This window comes from Cannabis sativa, chromosome 2, assembly GCF_029168945.1.
Source record: "Cannabis sativa cultivar Pink pepper isolate KNU-18-1 chromosome 2, ASM2916894v1, whole genome shotgun sequence".
Taxonomy (NCBI): Eukaryota; Viridiplantae; Streptophyta; class Magnoliopsida; order Rosales; family Cannabaceae; genus Cannabis; species Cannabis sativa.
In genome coordinates this window covers 21945377-21961251 of record NC_083602.1, presented here as the reverse complement: position 1 = coordinate 21961251, position 15875 = coordinate 21945377, and the positions used below count along the sequence as shown (strand labels likewise).

Genomic DNA, 15875 nt, shown 5'->3' with positions numbered 1-15875 from the left:
TAGGATGCAAGTGGGTTTACAAGAAGAAAAGAGGAGCTGGAGGCGAAGTCAAAACTTTTAAAGCTAGACTTGTAGCCAAGGGTTATACCCAAAGAGAAGGCGTGGACTATGAGGAAACTTTTAGTCCTGTTGCCATGGTCAAATCGATCCGAATTCTTCTCTCCATAGCTGTTGCTTTTGATTATGAAATCTGGCAAATTGATGTCAAGACTGCCTTCCTTAATGGGGTACTTGAAGAAACCATCTATATGGAGCAACCAGAAGGCTATGTTCTTCCAGGGCAGGAAAAGAGAGTTTGCAAATTAAAAAGGTCTATCTATGGACTTAAGCAAGCTTCTCGCTCATGGAACAAAAGGTTTGATGAAATCATAGAGACCTACGACTTTCTTCAGAATGAAGATGAACCTTGTGTTTACCAACTCAAGTAAGACCAAGTAGTAGTATTCCTGGTCCTTTATGTTGATGACATTTTGATTATTGGAAACAATATCAAGAAAATGACTCACATCAAGGAATGGCTTAAAACTCAATTCGATATGAAAGATTTGGGTGAAGCAGCCTATGTTCTTGGTATTCAGATTATCAGAAACCGGAAGAACAGATCTCTTGCTCTCTCTCTCAAACAACCTACATTTACAAAGTTTTAGAGAGATTCTCCATGAACAACACCAATGGGGCAAACATGCCTTCTAGATATGGTATTCGTCTATCTAAGGAACAGTCTCCGACTGATCCTCAAGAGATAGAGGACATGGCGAAAATTTCTTCTGCTTCTGCAGTTGGAAGTCTAATGTATGCAATGTTATGCACTAGACCTGACATCTGCTATGCAATTGGAATCGTGAGCAGGAATCAGTCAAATCCAGGACAACAACATTGGAATACAGTTAAGTATATTCTGAAATACTTAAAGAGTACAAGGAATCTTGTGTTAGTCTACAAGGGTGGTGCTTTAAATCCCATAGGCTACACTGATTCAGATTTCCAGGATAGTCTTGAAGACAGGAAATCTACATCTGGGATGGTGTTTACTCTTGGGGGTGGAGCAGTGGTTTGGAGAAGTGCAAAACAAACCGCGATATCGGACTCGACTACGGAAGCTGAATACATAGCTGCAGCCGAAGCTGCTAAAGAACTTGTCTGACTAAGAAAGTTCTTCACCAGCATCGGTGTCGTCCCTGGAATGGAAAAGCCTCTGGTCCTACTTTGTGATAATAATGGAGCGATAGCTAACAGTAAGGAACCTCGTAGCTACAAGAGAAGCAAACACATTGAAAGGAAGTATCACATTATCAGAGAATACGTGGCAAGAGGGGATGTACTAGTTGAGAAAGTGGACACAGAGGATAACCTAGCTGATCCATTCACCAAAGTCTTGGCGGTGACGGCATTTGAAAAGCACCGTCAGAATTTAGGATTAATTGATATGTCCTGATTAGTTTTATATTAGTGCAAGTGGGAGTTTGTTGGGTTTTATTCCCTAAATAAAACTCCATTTCAATGTAATCTATTTTATTCAACATCAATAAAGAAACAGAAGTATTTTTCATTCATTTGTGTATGTTTTGGTTCACCTTATCAATTGCTTGTCTATTTGATTTGTTAATTCATCTGAAACCCTTTTCACATACTTGATCCTGTTTATTGTGTTGTCAACACTTTGGAAAGTAAACATGACTATGTGAATAAAGTTTCCTAGATTTATCAGACACAGGGTTTTACTGATATGATAATCTACAACAAGAGTTTACTTGCATTTGGAGAAATGCTATGTTCTTTCAAGAACATTAGTTAAAGTAAAGCTCAGGTTGGATGCATGGAGTATGCATCGGAAGGGACCGATATTGAACTTTGACTTAGATTTATTAAACTTACCGTAATATCTATTCAAGTCAATATCGCCTAGTTGATCCTGGATCAAATGATCTTAATCCTGTTATGATAAGGCTCAATCTCGAAACGCTATTCGTGTTCTTTGATTTGTTAGTTAAGCCTACTTTTAGGTCAGGGTGATACGTACATTTTGGGAACACGTTAGTGCAATTGAGTGGGAGCGCTAACATAAACATGGAATCTATAGCTTCTATCTGGCGAATAGTAAGCAAAGGATGATCTCCTTCGAGCTTGACCAAACGAAAATAAATGGGGGAGTACTCATTTCACATAAGCTGAAATATCATTTATACGGGGTCAAGTGTCTGAAGGATAAAATACATAGTAGGGTGTAACGGTAATCTGATCCCTTTACAGTGTAGATCATTCATATACACTACAAAAAAACTCATTTTCCCCGACTAGTTTTTTGGTCATTAAAACTCATTAATTAGTCACCCAAAATTTTGTGACTAATTATTTTTAGTCACCATTTAGTCGCTGAATGTCGGTCGTAGAAGAGATTTAGTGACTAATATATTTAGTCAGAAATAATGTTATTTTCTATGACTAAAATTTAGTTACAAAATATATTAAAGTTAGTCACAGTAAGATTGATGTATTGGTCACATAAATACCAATATGCACTTTCAACAACCAAAAAAGTAAACTTTAACAACTAAAATTTAGTCACAATAAAGCTAATATTTTGTGACTAAATAGTTTAGTTGGCAATAATAAATAAATAATTACATAAATTAATTATTCAGTGACTAATATTTAGTCATAAAAACTAATTATTATTATTTTTTAATTTAAAATATATTCATTTAAATTATATAATAAAAACAAATTATTCAAAAAGCTATATTTAAATAATATTGAGCACATTTATTCATTACATAAAAATTACAATAGCAATCATAAAAAATTCATTTACATAATCCTTGCTTGAATTGTATTGTCTATGAACTACAACAACAAACTCCATGAATCAGAGTTGCCAACATGAAAAACAGAAAAAAGTTACCCCAATACAAACCAAACTAAATGAACAAAAAAAACTAACACTAAATTAGGCAAACAAACATAAAAAAGAATGTGAAGCCTCTATGATCTGAATCCAACTCAGAAGTTAGAAGCACACACCCCTCAAACTCTTAAAGCATCCTCTGAGCATATGTAGGCATGATCTGTGAAAGAATTATAAGAAAATTATTAAAATCAGCAGCAATACATAGCTGTCACTACAATTTAGCCATTATGAAAGTTCCACTCTGCATTATCTTGCAACAGAGAGAGATCTACAGCAGTGAGAGAAGTTAAACATAATATAATATATATAGTACTATAAAATCTCACCTAAAAAATCAGTAAATTAATACAGAACAGAGTTGGTTCTAAAATAAAAAAAGCATATATGCCCCTACTTTGATGCTTCTATGTCGATGTATATGTCTGGTTTAGCAGATGAGCAAGTTCCTACATACCTTAAAAGTGAACTACACTAAACACTATCACCAAATAATCCAAATAATACTGAAAGATAATACTTCATGATATGCCTCCAAAGTTAAGAAACAAAACTAATTAGTGCGGCAAAATTTATTTATCGCTTGAATAGTAAATATATACCTCTAACATATTCTACTTGCTTCACAAAAGTTCCTCTAATTTTGAAATTTGCTCCCTTAAAGATTCACTTTCATTGATAAACTTTTTCATCTGCAAAGAATTATATTTATTAGTACAAAGTCCTTGCAAACAATGACTAAGAGATTTAAGAATCCGAACAGAGAACAGATCCACTGTGTCACAACTAATATGTACCTCAAGAAGTGTAAGTCTTCTTAGATTTATGTCTAATATAGCTTCAGCTTGTTTATCAAAAAGATTATACTCTGCAGTAAAAATTAATATATAAGATTAATTCAACAGCATAAAGTTCCAAAATAAACAGCAATAACAACTGAAGAAAGAATATACACAGGAGACTGAAGCATATTAAAAGATTTGCACATTAATCATAGAATGAAATACTGAATATGGTATTAGTTTCAGTGTGGTACAATATACTTGGTTTTTATTTCAAAAAATTTGCTCTAGGCAAGGTAAGCTGATATTTTTAATAAATCTGACCATAATTGTGCACAATAAGTTCAACAGTATGGAAACTAGCATGTAATTGAATTATATCGTTCCTTATAACAGTTTTTTTTTTTTATTTATGCTTCACCAAGTCCTATAAAAATATAACTACAGGCAAAACTTTAAGTACCTCAAATTCAATCTATTTATTCTACAGCTTTTCTTGTTAGACATTTATATGTATAAATTGAAATATATATGTTTAAGTATTAAGTGCAGAATTAATCAAACATATATACACTATGAATAAGGATCGAAATACCTCCAGCCATTGAATCTTGAGCTTCAAACCCACATAAGCTTTGATCTGCAAAGGAAATTGACTACCATGGGTAATCGGGCTTCCTCGCTCTCTCAACTCTCTTTAGATGGAATTTGCTGTTATGAACAGAATGAGTGAGGAGCTCGGGGACCGAGACCCTATATTTATAGGTGAGATACTCCATCAGTATCTGCGCCACATTAATTGTCAGAATATTTTGACAATTAATTCAGGAAATCAAATCAGGTAATGAATATAGAAATCTGACCATATATAGAATATTACATAATTGATTTTGTCCAGATTCAATGAATATAAAATATTCATTTAACAGAAAATCAATTATTTATTTATTTCCTTAAATAGAAAATCATTTCCTTAATTAGAAAATAATTTCCATAAATAAAATATTCTAATATTCTCCCACTTGGTCAGCATTTAAACTAAAATATTCAAACCCAACGTTCCTCATTATATAATAAACATACGAATCATAGCGACATGTCCTCATTATGAATCGAGTATTATCTTCCATGTATTACAATACATTTACTATATAACAATGTACTTTATGTGGCAATGTACTTAAGCGAATAAACCCTAACCCTTATGTTTATTCAGGTCCTCTTACGATAATTTTCTCAGATGAAATTAAGGTGCACATAAATATGAGAAAATATCGAAATTAGAGTTTCATAAAATAATTTTTGGTTGTACAAATAAAAAAAACTGCATATGGGTTAACTGAATCCCATATTTACTTTATGATCCTTGAATTTGTGTTGCGGCATGCCTTTAGTCAAGGATCTATGCGATCACCCAATTCAGTTTGCGTGATTAATGACCACTTATCACGCATTTTTATGGCTAAATACTTAATGTCGATATGCTAGCTTCGACCAGTACTCTTAGAGTTATTAGCCATAAATATTGTAGCTGAATTTATCGCAAAATTTTCTTAATGGCCTAATGAAACTGTAATTCTGAACTCTAGGCCTACTATGAAACTCTATAATACATCATACGAGATGTATCCTCAAAACAATAAATGAATCTGACTTCTATAGTGGAAATAACAATCAAGATTCTCTACAATATAACTTACTGGTAATCTTAAGGACGTAATAAAATATTGATTTACGTGAATAAATACAACCAGTGAAGTATGTTAGAATCTAATTGGTTAACTATATTTCCAGATGGTCAATTCATCTTAAAATATGTATGAATATAATTTTTAGTATCTTAAAGATACCTCATCACTTTGTATGAAAAATAAAGGGGCCTTAACTTTAGTTATTCTGATACTGCTTAACGATCCTGAAACAAATGTAATGCAAAGTCTTATTCAGACTCTTAGGCATACATTAGGCTTCTAAAATAGAAGCAAATGAATGTTCTTAATTTATTCTCACTTCAGATCATTTTTCTGATGCTGGTTCGAGTTGAATTTATCACACTTAAAGATAAAAATTATATCTGATGAATAATACATAATTTTATTTAATCAGAGATGCTGTGGCTACTCTCTAATTAATTAAAATTATATATATTATTTATATTCCTTATCTCAAAATAATAATTTAAGATATGAATGATTTCAACTTATATAGAAAACTTTTATTATCATTTGCAAGTAACATATTGTCGACGTATAAAACAAATATTACTCCCACTAACTTTTTGGTATATAATTATTTCCATAATTCTCTTTTCAAACCTAAAGGAAAAGATGATATAATACCAATTTGTGAGATGTTTGTTTTAATCTATAGGTAGACACTTTAAGCTTGCATATGTTCACCACTATTAGAGGAAAATCTTTATGGCAGTCTATATACCTTCTCCTCTAGTTCACTATTTGGAATTGATTAATGAATTAAAACAAGCAACAAATGCCAAGGTCTATAATAGAATCTTTTATAAAAACAAGTGAGAATGTAATCTCCTTTGTTATTGATTCTTATTTCAAAATGAACTTCTTAGCAATGAATATTCTTTTATATCTTTATGTTTCTCAATGTTGCCTAATGAATATTATTGGTGAAAAAACCTATGCTTAATTAGTGTTCTCCACCCCATTAGGCAACTTTACTAAAGATAAACTTTATTGCTATTTAAGATATTCATTTCTTCATTCATGGCATATTGTACTACAACTTCAATTCTTTATCATTCTATAATTTAATTTGTGTCTCAAATTAATATTGTAGTTGAACTCTTATTGTACAAAATGTGATCACTAGAATACATTGATCTTACTGTTCTAATAAGTCATCTTAAGGATGGACCAACAAACTCTTAAAAGAGCAAATGGTTCTATAGCATGTTATTTTAGAAATTGTAAGCAATTACTAAATAACATAACTTATTAGAATTTTACCAATGACTTGTATATTATTAATGATTAGTTATGAATTCTCAATAACCAGTAATCTTAAGGGTTGTTGTGAATCATAATTAATCTAACACTTGATGTGGAAGTTTGAGAAAATATGAATGATCTTTCTCGGAAACTAGGTTCCTAGATTGATCACTCCCACTGATCAAGTCAATTCTTAATTCCACAATTCTAGTGTTGTGAGATGGATAATAAAATATGTAACCCTTAAACCTTATAGCTTTTCAAATGAAATATGCTCATTTATGGTTTAGGGCCCAGATCTTTTCTTTGACAATTGTACTCTAACTGTATATGGGTATTTATAAAAATGTGTACATGTCATCAAGTCGGTTTTCAACCTTATCACAACTCAAAATATGTTTGAGAAACAACTTTGGTTAGAACACGACTTCGATATGTACACCCCCATTGAAGAGTATCAATAGACTAAGATTTAGGAAAGATTGGAGTTTGCTATGTAGGCTCCACCCCATGTCCAAAAAAAATGCTTAGTTTCTTAAATTTGTTACACACTATAATTTAGGTGTACCAAGCATATGTATCGGGCAATGAACCCATGCTTTTAAAGAAACTTTGCAAATGGACTGGGAGTTTATCCATAATCACGAAATTTTAATGTAGTATTCTCCATTTGATATTTGATCTCACTATCTTAATATGCAAAATGCACCATTTCTCTACTTAAGATTTAAATGTCTTTGAAACATATAAATCTATACTTTTGTAGAAAATAATTTATGTGAGTAATCGTTAAAAATGAGATGCGAAATTTGAGTCCATGTCTTCAAAATTAATTGACTTGTATGATTTCTAATATGATAGAATTCTAATATGCACCGATTTTGACTTGTTGGAATACAAATTCTTAATAAATTTCTCACAAGTTCTAAATAAAGTTAGTAAAATCAAGTGACATGAATATCCCCACCATTTACTAACATTTATTCTATTTATGGATATATGTTTCATAATTTTTGGTGCTATAATGTAGAAGAATTCTTATTAATAACACATTTCTTATTGTCAGATTGAACTTGCATATCTTTATGAGTGACATCATTTTGTAGTAAAGACCTCTAAATGTGTCTAAATCAAGTTTCAATAGAATCTTGGAACATAAAGGTCTTTGCCAATTTTAAAACAAAGTCACTACTATATTGCTTGTTCCTTAAACTTCTAAATGTGAGAACTTATCTTGTCTGTGGATAAGATTTGCTCACAGTTACTGACTTTCTTAGGTTTATTTGTAAACCTTGCAAGAAATTATGAATGTGGAATAACAATCTAAAATAATCCACTATGTGTTAATAATCACATTAACTATATTAGAATGAATTCATACACAATAAATTAAAATTTATTGGTGATAATAAAGTGTGATTTATTTTTCTTAATTATACAGTAAAAACTGTATATTCTAAATGAAGTTATCAGAATAAATTTTGAAAATTTCTACTGGTATGGAAGAAATTTATGAATAGTGATGTAATAAAATTACATATATAGTTTTGAGGTTTAAATGAATCATGTTTTTTACCAATGAATAAACATGCTTAAATATGAAATCTTATTAAACAAAAATTGCCTGTGGGCTAAATTTTTAATTTAATAAGATTAGATTTAGATGTAGATTATGATAGATTTACCCAATTTATGAAAAACTTAAAGTTTAATATTTCTATCTCAATGAAAGGTATGAAACACTTAATTATTTATAAATGTTTCAAAATTTTATACTTTATGATAAAATTATTAAATTAAATCTACATAATTTCCTGTGGGATAAATTAAGAGAATTTAATTTAACATATTAATCATGTGAATATAATAAAATCCCTGTAGGGTAAGATTATTATGTTCACATAATTCATGTCCATTATGTGATCTTAATCCACTTAATATATATAATTTTATATAATTAAGGATGTTGTGGCTACTCCCTAATTATTTAAAATTATGTGGTTCACTAGACACCAAAGTATAAACTGAAGATTAAAATTTTACTAAATCCAAAATTGCCTGTGGGCTAAATTTTAAATTTAATAAAATTAGATGAACTTTATGATAGATTTAATTAAACAATTAGTTTTGGAAAATGAAGGTTTATTATCTATCTTTAATTAAATTTGTGATAACACTATTAAATTAAATCCCCATAACTCCCTGTGGGGTAAATTAAGAGAATTTAATTTAACATATTATCCTAATTAATTATACAAATATAATAAAATCCCTGTGGGGTAAAATTATTATACCTATATAATTAATTACAAGTTATGTCCATTAAGGTGAATTTTAATTAATATATAATTTTATACAAATAAGGATGCTGTGGCTACTCCCTAATTATATAAAATTATATTTTCACTTTGACATTAGGTATTGGGCTCTACCTAAAAGTAATTTCGTTATTAACATAGTAGACAATCACTGAGATTAATGCTCCTAGTGTGGTCGTCCGAAGATCATTAAAAACCGTTCTAGATATGAGCATTTGTCTCAAATTCATGTTTTCTTATGTCAAACCACAAAATTACTTACATTTTATTCATATTTTATTCATTTTAGGAAGTTTTATGAATATTTTATGAAGTTTTATGAAACTTAATGTGCTATATAAAATATTCAACCTATCTTAATGTTTGAATATTTCTAAATATATCTAGCACTATAAAAGGAATTTATGTATAGCATTTAAATCATACAAATCTAAATTAATTGCATTAAACATAAATTTGCCAAATAAATACAAATTAATACAATTATTGTATGATAATAAATTAAATGCTTAATTCCATAATATATAATTAATTATGCATTTATGACCATATAATATCTTAAATATTTATACTAATAATTAATTTGTATAAATAAGGTAATTATACAAATTAGTACAATTAATTATATGGAATGAATTAAATGCAAAATTAAAGACTATACTTAATGGCGATTTTTCAAATTTTATTAATTTAAACAATAAATTACATAAATTTGGTAATAAATAATTAAATGCACAATTATACAAATTGCACAATTATTACATGCCTAAATAAATCATGTAATTAATTACCATATTAAAACAAATTTCCATTTTCAGTTTATACTAAATAACATATTAATTCTAAATATATGTATTAAATTAAAAATGGAAATTAATGAATGTAATTTATTGACTAAATTAACAATAGGAGAATAATTTATATTTCCAAATAAATAAAAAATATATAAAAAAAAAATGAAATTTTTTCCCTTTTTTTTTTTTTTTTTTTTTTTTGAAAAATACATGCCATAAACGACATAATAAAATTTCCTTAAACTTCCAAAAATCATGAAATCAATTCCAAATGAATCTAAATGCAAAATTAAGACATTCATATAGATTTTATGCATCGAAAATACATAAAACAAAGACTTTAAAAATCACCAAAATTTTCTGAAAAATAATTTTGAGATTTCTTTGTTTTTTCAAAGTGGATTTTCATGCTTAGAACAATCTATATTAATATATGAATGTATTAATACATATACAATATATATATAAATATATATACATATATATACAGAAAAATAAAAATACTGTATGTATATATATAAACATGAAATGTATATATGTATATATTTGTATATAGCATTTAGATATATAAATAATATATATATATACAACATATATACGTAATGAAATGAAGAAAAAATATATATATATATATATATGAATATATATATATATGAACTGAATGAATAAACAAGTATATATGTATGAAAATATATATGTATATATATAATTGGGATTGAATGAATATGAATATATAAATATATACACAAACGAAAATAAATATATATATCAACACTGAATTAAATATATATATATATAAACACTGTATATACGAGTATATATATATATATGAAACTCAAACTAAAATCAAGGCAGAGATAAAAACCGCTCTGATACCAACTGTTAGACATTTATATGTATAAATTGAAATATATATGTTTAAGTATTAAGTGCAGAATTAATCAAACATATATACACTATGAATAAGGATCGAAATACCTCCAGCCATTGAATCTTGAGCTTCAAACCCACATAAGCTTTGATCTGCAAAGGAAATTGACTACCATGGGTAATCGGGCTTCCTCGCTCTCTCAACTCTCTTTAGATGGAATTTGCTGTTATGAACAGAATGAGTGAGGAGCTCGGGGACCGAGACCCTATATTTATAGGTGAGATACTCCATCAGTATCTGCGCCACATTAATTGTCAGAATATTTTGACAATTAATTCAGGAAATCAAATCAGGTAATGAATATAGAAATCTGACCATATATAGAATATTACATAATTGATTTTGTCCAGATTCAATGAATATAAAATATTCATTTAACAGAAAATCAATTATTTATTTATTTCCTTAAATAGAAAATCATTTCCTTAATTAGAAAATAATTTCCATAAATAAAATATTCTAATATTTCTCTGCATGAATCCTTTTGTAAATGAAAAGTACAAGTCATTAACTTTATTTGATATGCTTAGAATTTAATAGCTTGTATATTTCCTAAGGTTAAATTATCTACCATATAATAATTAGAGTTATAAGAAGAAGAAAAAATTACACTCATTGTAGGGCTATACATGACTGTTTCTTTAGGAGCATTGTTCAGATCACCAATTGAAGTTATAGTCTTCGAGTTTTCCAGCTCCTGTAATAAAAAAGAAAAGATTCATAAGCATAAAAATCCTTCTAAAAATAGGTATGTGGTTGTACTTTCGAGATTGGTCCTAAATTCAATATAAGAACTCAGTCTGTAAGACTTGACTCTGCGACGGTAGAAAAAATGAGAAACTAGCTCAAAACCATAAACCTAAATAAGCATTAATTATTTCTAATTTATCTCATCCTTTGCTTTTTTTAGTTGAAAAAAGAACTCGCATCTATGATACGATAAAAACAAATAGTTTTCCATGAAAAAATAATCCAAAAATAATTAGCAATAAAAATAATCCTCACCTCTTGCAGCCCCTTTGTTGTACAATGATTTTTTTAACATTAAAAATTGGAAACAAAGCTAACTAAAATCAATACAATAAAATTCAAAACTCATGTGAGTATTTCATCAAGCTTTTTTTTTATACATACGAGAATAAAATATTTAGTCTTTTATCACTATTATATACATATTGTGAGAAAATAAGAGTTTCATTCATAGTCATCCAAAAGAAAAAGCAAGTTAGTTTCATTTTGTTAGTACATATGCATGCTTTGAGTAAGTATGAATAAATTTGGAAAAGAAGACAAATAAATTGTCCCAATTTTACAGCAAGAAACCACTTACAAATGCCCCTGTAGATACATAACTGCAAATACAGTTCCCGCAAATACAAAATAGACATAACAGACAATATAACCATTTTTTTATTCATTAACCCCTTGATTACAAAAAAGAAAGGAACAAAAAAAGGCAAACCTTGAGAAAAAGACAATAAAATTTCTATTTTTCCAGATCAATTATGGTTCCAGCATAATGTGCTTTCCACTCAATTGACACTTCAGCTTCTCTTAACACCTAAATCAATAAAACAATCATAAACATGAGATTCTAAAATAAACCACAAATCTTGACAAAGAATCATTGTTTGAGGCATTTTCCCAAACAAGGTATGTACAGTAGCAGATGCTTTCAAAACACCTACTACTGAATCCCACTTGGTCACCTGCGAAGCAAAAAAAAAAAATAGACAGAGAGTGAAGGCGAGAAGAGAGGTGGCGTTCTTGATTAATGCAATCAATTAGAGCAAATAAGTTGCACTAATCATAAAATTTATTCTCCAGCTTCACATAGTATTACTCAGAATCTAAAATTAGTACAACGGTTAAAAGAAAAAGGGGCATGTAAAATCAGATGTTATGTCGTTAATCTTTCACGGAGATTTAAAGTAAACATCAGGAAATATTTTTCCCGTTGCCTTTCTCCAACAATAGATGCCGATCGTTTCATTTACCAAATATTCCTTGCTCTCACAAATTGATTCTTCGGGTTATGGGGGCAATCTAAAAACTATAGTTACTTCATAATAATAAGAATCAAACTGGAAAAATAATATTTTATACACAAATAGACATAATAACGAAGGGGTTTCGATGAATTTTAGACTGGTCATTTTTATGGGAAACAAATTCCAGTGGAAAAAAGAATTCACCTTAAAAAAGTAGTAAGAAATCATTCTTAATACTAGAAGAAGTAGTTAGTTTGGTGCATAATGAAAAGTAAATCAACATACAGTGAGGTGCATATTACGGAACCTCTCGAGGGCCACCGTCGTTGTTGGGTGTGAAGCAGAGGTTAGGGTTGGGTTTAGACTGTCGGGGTGAGGATAGGGTGAGTCAGTGAGCTAAGGTTGTGAGAGAAAGCTGATAGAGAAGTTCATTTGGAGAAGAAGATGATAGAGACTGCTAATATGCGAATGAAGGCTCAACTGAATAATTGCTAATTAAGGTGGGAAATTGAAAATATTGAGGGAAAATCTTGGAATTTACTGGGAAAGTTTTGGAATTTACCGCTTAAAATGAAAAGAAATAAATATTGTGTACCAAGTTTATTTTTAGTAATGAATAATTATATTTCTCTAAAAAATAATTATATTATTTATTATCTTTGTATATTGTTTAATACAGTATTTTAATAAAAATATGAACATGTTAAATTTTTATTATATTAAAATTAATATATCAAACTAATATTAATATATCTAGGAAAAAAATTAATATTTACATGTCCATACATATATGAACAAATGTAATAGATATAACATAATTCAATGCCACTGTCAACGCATTTTAACTAAATTTTATTATTAATCTTATGTTTGAGGTAACTAAATGATTACTCGGTACATATAAATTATTAATAATTGTAAAAATAAATTATTTTAAGTCTAATATTTTAGTTGTAAAAGATCATTAACTTTTACTGACTAACTATTTCGTCACAAAATTCAAATTTTTAGTGACTAAATAATTATAGTCACCAAAAATTATTAGTCTCCCCACTATTATAATTTGGCACCACAATTTTACTGACTAAATACTACTTTAGTCACTAAATATAACAAACAGTGACTAAAAAATTAGTCATTGATTTTTTTGGTTCTAATTAAACATTGTCTCATGACTAAAAATATTTGCGACTAAAAATTAGTCGCAAAATCTAACTATTAGCGACTAAGTTGATTTGATCGTAAAAAATTTAGTCGCTGAAAATATATTTTCTTGTAGTGATAAAGGATCATTGATAAAATTAGGATTATAACAATAGATAACTAATGATGTGTCTATATGGTGGAACATATAGAACATTCTATATACTGAGAGTGCAATTCTAAGTTCTATGCGTGGATTCAACGAAGAATTAATAAGTCAGTAAATTTAGGTTATAAATTCTTGATCTGCTTATTGGAAGCTCGGTTATATAGACCCATGGTCCCCCCACTAGTTGAGATAATATTGCTTGTAAGACTCATGTAATTGGTTTTGATTAATCAATTATAATTCTCAAATTAGACTATGTCTATTTGTAAATTTTTCACTAAGTAAGGACGAAATTGTAAAGAAAGAGTTTTAGGGGCATATTTATTAATTATGATACTTTGTATGGATCAATTAATAAATATGATAAATGACAATATTATTTAATAATTATTTATATTTATTAAATAGTTAGAATTGGCATTTAAATGGTTGAATTAGAAAATTGGCGTTTTTGAGAAAATCAGATGCAAAAGTGATAAAACTGCAAAATTGCAAAAAGTGAGGCCCAAATCCATACTGCCATGGCCGGCCACTTTTATAGGGTTTGTCCTCTGATATTTTCATTATTTTAATGCCAACTAATTCAAACCTAACCCTAATGGAATGCTATAAATAGATAGTGAAGGCTTCAAGAAAATTACACTTTTCATTCAGAAAAACCTGAGCCTCTCTCTCTACCTTCCGCCCACTCCCTCTCTCTCTTCTTCCTTAATATTTCGAAACACTTAGTGACTAGAGTAGTGCCCACACACAGCAAGTGATACCTCAATCATAGTGAGGAAGATCGTGAAGAAAGACTTTCAGCAAGAAGGAGTTTCAGCACCAAAGATTCAGAGAAAGAGATCCAGGTTCAGATCTTGATAATACTCTGCGATAGAAAGGAAACAAGGGTTAGAGATCTGAACGGAAGGAGTCATTTAATTCCGCTGCACCCAATGTAAGGTTTCCTAAACTTTATATGTGTTTATTTCATCGTTTTAGAAAGTTCATATTTAGGGTGTTAATCAACATACTTGTGAGTAGATCTAAGATCCTGGTAAAATAATTTCCAACATAAGGTAGATGACAGACAACAGCTGACCCTCCTCCAAGCTGGGATCCGCATGGGGACTCCTTTCTGGAATGAACTACAACAAGAGGGAGTAGCTAATCCCCAAGATTTCCCAAAAGGATCCAAAAGTACATCAACTTGGAAGAAGCCCAAATAGTGGCGTACATAGGATACTACCTGACCGGAGCATCAAGATATGCACTTGAAGCACAGCTTTTGGGAGCCCCGTCTTCGGCCACTCCTCAAATGAGCAGAATATAATTCTCCACTATCCCAGGATATAATCAAAGCCTCGCCCTGGCTCCCACATCATCACACTTTGGGTCACCCATGGGCAATCCCTCGGGGATGAGTGTCCAAACCGTGTCCCAATCTGCGCCTGCCATTAGCCTAGCAGGACCTCCTCAGAGCTCCTGGAGCAAAAGGTCCTCGAAGGGAAGCACCCAAACTAAGGACAAACGACAACAGAGGGGGTATACCCCTCAATACACTCAATATAAGGAGCTTACGGACACACATGAGCGTGTATACTTTGCCACCAGGCAGAATACACATTAGTGGAAGCCTCCTCCCCTGTATAGGGATAGCTCCCGGAGGGATCCTAGTAAAAGGTGTGAATATAACAACGACATTGGGCACAACACTAATGAATGCAAGAACCTAAAAGATGAAATTGAGAACCTAATCCGATTAGGTCATTTGTATGAATGGATCAAGAACTGATTACTGTTAGGCTATTTTTAGCCTAAGTTTCGGGTCACATTTTATAGTTGTTTTGCTTCTTTATTATTATTTTTGGAATAGAATTACGCTTGTTTTCTTTGATTTCAG

The 15875-nt window shown here is 29.9% G+C and overlaps 1 long non-coding RNA gene across 1 annotated transcript; it reads right to left on the bottom strand.

Moving 5' to 3' along the window:
- Nucleotides 1-2799: 2799 nt before the first annotated feature.
- LOC115712300 (uncharacterized) lies at nt 2800-13184 on the bottom strand. The gene is made up of 5 exons (XR_009686192.1): nt 12153-13184; nt 11301-11387; nt 3703-3773; nt 3508-3597; nt 2800-3065 (listed from the first exon to the last, which is right to left on the bottom strand). It is a non-coding gene; the product is annotated as an uncharacterized LOC115712300 (long non-coding RNA).
- Between the last annotated feature and the right edge of the window lie 2691 nt (nt 13185-15875).